General features: G+C 36.6%; 1 pseudogene; it reads left to right on the forward strand.

Moving 5' to 3' along the window:
• The first annotated feature begins 387 nt into the window (after positions 1–387).
• On the forward strand, positions 388–452 carry LOC119543531 (annotated as a pseudogene).
• Positions 453–4,787: the final 4,335 nt, after the last annotated feature.

Consider the following 4,787-nt stretch of genomic DNA (forward strand, 5'->3'; position numbering starts at 1 on the left):
GTGGTTTCCAAATATGTTCTCCCATTGAGTAGGTTGTCCTTTCACTTTCATGATTAAGTCCTTTGATGCACAAAAGTTTTTAATTTTGATGAGGTCTGATTTATCTATTTTTTCATCTGTTGTTTGTGTTTGGGGTGTAAAGTCTAAGAGATCATTGCCTAACAAAGATCTTGAAGATGCTCCCCTACAGTTTTTTCTAGAGTTTTGTAGTCCTGTTTTCATACTTAGGTCTTTGATCCATTTTTAGTTAATTGTGGTATATGGTGTGAGATAGGGGTCCTCCTTCATTCTTTTGCATACGGATATCCAGTTCTCCCAGTACAATTTGTTGAAGAGACAATTCTTTCCCAATTGAGTGGACTTGACAGACTTGTCAAAAATCAATTAGTGCTACCTTCAGCAGCACATACACTAAAATTGGAACAATACAGAGAAGGTTAGCATGGCCCCTGTGTGGAATAGCTAGAAGTAAATACCTGAAACTACCAAACTCCAACCCAGTAGCCTTGACTCTTGAAGATGATTGTATAACAATGTAGCTTACAAGGGTGACAGTGTGATTGTGAAAACCCTGTGGATCACACTCCCTTTATCCAGTGTATGGATGGATGAGTAGAAAAATGGGAACAAAACCTAAATGAAAAATAGAATGGGATGGGGGGGTGATTTGGGTGTTCTTTTTTATTTTTATTTTTTATTCTGATTCTGATTCTTTCTGGTGTAAGGAATATGTTCAAAAATAGACTGGGGTGATGAATGCACAGCTATATGATGGTACTGTGAACAGCTGATTGTACACCATGGATGATTGTATGGTATGTGACTATATATCAATAAAACTGAATTTTAAAAAAATCAATTGGCCATAGATGTGAGGGTCAATTTCTGAACTCTCAAGTCAATTCCATTGGTCTATATATCTATCCTTGCATAAGTACCATGCTATTTTGACTATTGTAGCTTTGCAACGAGCTTCAAAGTCAGGAAGTATGAGTCCTCCAACTTTGTTCTTCTTTTTCAAGATGTTTTTGGCAATTCAGGGCCCCTATCCTTCCAAATAAATTTGATGATTGGCTTTTCCATTTCTGCAAAGTAGGCTGTTGGAATTTCTATTGAGATTCCACTGAATCCTTGAATCATTTTGGGTAGAATTGACATCTTAATAATATTTAGTCTTCCAATCCATGGGCATGGAATGTTCTTGCATTTATTTATATCTTCTTTGATTTCTTTTAGCAAAGTTTCGTACTTTCTCATGCATAAGTCCTTTACATCCTTGGTTAAATTCATTCCTAGATATTTGATTATTTTAGTCACTGTTGAAAATGGAATTTTTCTTCTTGATTTCCTCCTCAGATTGCTCATTACTAGTGAATAGAAGCACTACTTATTTTTTCTTGAAGATCAGCCATTTTGCTGAATTTTTTTATTAGCTCTAGCAGATTCGTTGTAGATTTGTTGAGACTTTCTGTATATGAGATCAAGATATCTACAAATAATGAGAGTTTTACATCTTCCTTTCCAATTTGGATGCCTTTTACTTCTTTCTCTTGCCTAATTGCTCCAGCTAGAACTTCCAGTACAACGTTGAATAACAGTGGTGACAGTGGGCATCCATGTCTTTTCCCAGATCTTAGAGGGAAAGTTTTTAGTCTTTCATCACTGAATAACATGTTAGCTGTGGGTTTTTCATTATGCCCCTTATCATGTTGAGAAAGTTTCCTTCTATTCCTATTTTTTTGGAGTGTTTTTATCAAGAAAGGATGCTGGATTTTGTCAAATGCCTTTTCCGCATCATTTGAGATAATCATGTGGTTTTTGACCCTTCATTTTTTTAATGTAGTGTATTACATTAATTGATTTTCTTTTGTTGAACAACCCTTGCATAACTGGGATAAAACCCACTTGATCATTGTGTGTAATTCTTTTAACGCGCTGTTGAATTCAATTTGGTAGTATTTTGTTGAGGATTTTTACATCTATATTCATAAGAAAAATTCATCTGTAATTTTCTTTTCTTGTAGTATCTTCATCTGGCTTTGGAATTAGGGTAATGTTGGCATCATAGAACGAGTTGGGTACTGTTCCCTCCTGTTCAATTTTTTGGAAAAGTTTAAGCAGAATTGGTATTAATTTTTCTTGGGATGATTGGTAGAATCAACCAGTGAAGCCATATGGTCCTGAGCTTTGATTTGTTGGGAGGTTTTTTCATTATTGATTCAATCTCTTTTCTTGTAATTGGTCTGTTGAGATCTCATATTTCTTCTGGAGTTAGTGTAGGTTGTTTCTTTGTTCTTAGGATTTTTTCCATTTCATCTAGGTTGTCTAATTTATTGGCATACAGTTGTTTATAGTATCTTCTTATGATCCTTTTTATTTCTGTGGGGTCAATAATAAAATGCCCATAGATCCAGAAATAGATAGCATAATACTGTGTGATGGTAGCACGGTATTGTAAGTACACTGAACAAAGATGTCTGTGAGTAAAGCTGAAAGAGGTCAGATAGGAGAATGTATGACACCAGAGGTAAAGATAGATGATAAAGACTGGGACTGTATAACGTGGCAAAAACTGGAGTGGCCAATGACTGTTACTAAATATTCAAATATAAAAATGTTTTTGCATGTGGGAAAGCAAATGAATGTCAACCACGTAGAAATTTGAAAAAGGGATGGTATTCAGGAAAAAACATAATCAAAGCAAACTGGACTCTATGGTCAACAGTAACATTGTAATATACCTCCATTAAATGTAACAAATGCAATATGCCAATGCTAAATGTATATAAGAGGGGGATATAGGGGAGTAATATGGGATTCTTGGTAGTGGTGTTATTTGCTGTCCTTAGTAGTATATTGTATTGTATGACATGTTATTTTTCTTTTTATCATTTCTTCTTATTGCTAAAAAAAAAAAAAACAATTTTTCTTGTAGTAATCAGTATGTTCAAGTGCTGATTGTGGTGATAAATGTACAACTTTATGATGATACCATGAACAACTGATTGTACACTGTGGATAAATGTATGGTATGTGAATATAACTCCATAAAATTGTAGGAAAATATATATATAGGAGTAAAAGTGTTGGAGAAAACATGGTGAGAGTGATGATGCCTCACCAATATGGACTAACTACAATGTGTAAACTCAGAATTGAATCTTAGAACATAGCCTAACATGGACACAATAATTGTAATAGTCCCTAGATTGTAAGCTCTTACAGCAGTTAACTCTGTCCCTGAATTGTAAGGCCTGTCTCTAAACTTTGAGATGCTGATCCCCTAGCGTATACTTGATTGGTCTCTGGAACAATGCATATCTCTGAGACACCTGAAACTCAGAGCTAGAGCTTGGCAGATATGAATGTCAGTATTAGTGCATACAGCCACTGTGAAAAAAAAAAAAAAAAAAGCTGAAAAAGAGCCCAGACTTCAATTAGTGATATGAATGAAGCAGGTCTGGTTAAGACCAGGGCAAGCCAGGCTAAAGGATAAAGGTTGAAACTGATTGTGTTTTAAAACTTCAACTTCCATATGAGACCAAGGGAATAGATATCTATTTGGTACAGGATCTAAATTTTCTAAACGGTACAACTCTACAGTCGATTTGTTCAAACACCACAATTGCATGGAACTTTGAATAGGAAGTGAGATACAGTAGGTTAGTATAGGCTGGAGTGAAATAGTGACACAACCCAGAGTAATTTGGGCAGATAATAAAAAATATATTTACAGCCTCCCCCTCCCCAGCCCCGAGGATCTGGGGGAAGGTGTGGATGTGCTGGACATCATCACCTGGACTGGTGTTGATGTTGTCACAAACATTGGGACTGGCGGTTTGATGTGCTGAGCCCTCGAGCATGGGACTTGCCCTTATGAAGCTCATTACCACAAAGGAGAGTCTAAACTTGCATGTAATGGTGCCTAAGAGTCTCCCCCTGAGTACCTCTTTGTTGCTCAGATGCGGCCCTCTCTCTCTCTAACTGAGCCATCTTGACAGGTGAACTCGCTGCCCTCCCCCCTACGTGGGGCCCGACTCCCAGGGGTGTAAATCTCCCTGGCAACACAGAGTATGACTCCCGGGGATGAATGTGGACCTGGCATCGTGGAACTGAGAGTATCTTCTTGACCAAAAGGAGGATGCAAAATGAGACGAGATAGTTTCAGTGGCTAAGAGATTTCAAATGGAGTCGAGAGGTCACTCTGGTGGACATTCTTATGCACTATATAGATGACACCTCTTAGGCTTTAATATATTGGAATAGCTAGAAGTAAATACCTGAAACTACCAAACTCCAACCCAGCAGTCTGGACTCCTGAAGACAATCATATAATAATGTAGATTACAAGGGGTGACAGTGTGATTGTGAAGACCTTGTGGATCACAGCCCCTTTATCTAGTGTATGGATAAGTGGAGGAATGGGGATAAAAACTAAAGGACAAATGGGGTGGGATGGGGGGATGATTTGGGTGTTCTTTTTTCACTTTTATTTTTTATTCTTGTTCTGGTTCTTTCTGATGTAAGGAAAATGTTCAGAGATAGATTGTGGTGATGAACGCATAACTATGTTATCATACTGTGGACAGTGGATTGTATATCATGGATGATTGTATGGTGTGTGAATGTATTTCAATAAAACTGAATTTAATAATAAAAAAAAATAATAATAATAACATGCCCACTCTTATTTCTGATTTTATGTATTTACATCTTCTCTCTTTTTCTTTTTGCCAGTCTAAGGGTCTGTCTTTTTTCTTGATCTTTTCAAAGAACCAATATTTAGT

This window comes from Choloepus didactylus, chromosome 8, assembly GCF_015220235.1.
Source record: "Choloepus didactylus isolate mChoDid1 chromosome 8, mChoDid1.pri, whole genome shotgun sequence".
Taxonomy (NCBI): domain Eukaryota; kingdom Metazoa; phylum Chordata; class Mammalia; order Pilosa; family Megalonychidae; genus Choloepus; species Choloepus didactylus.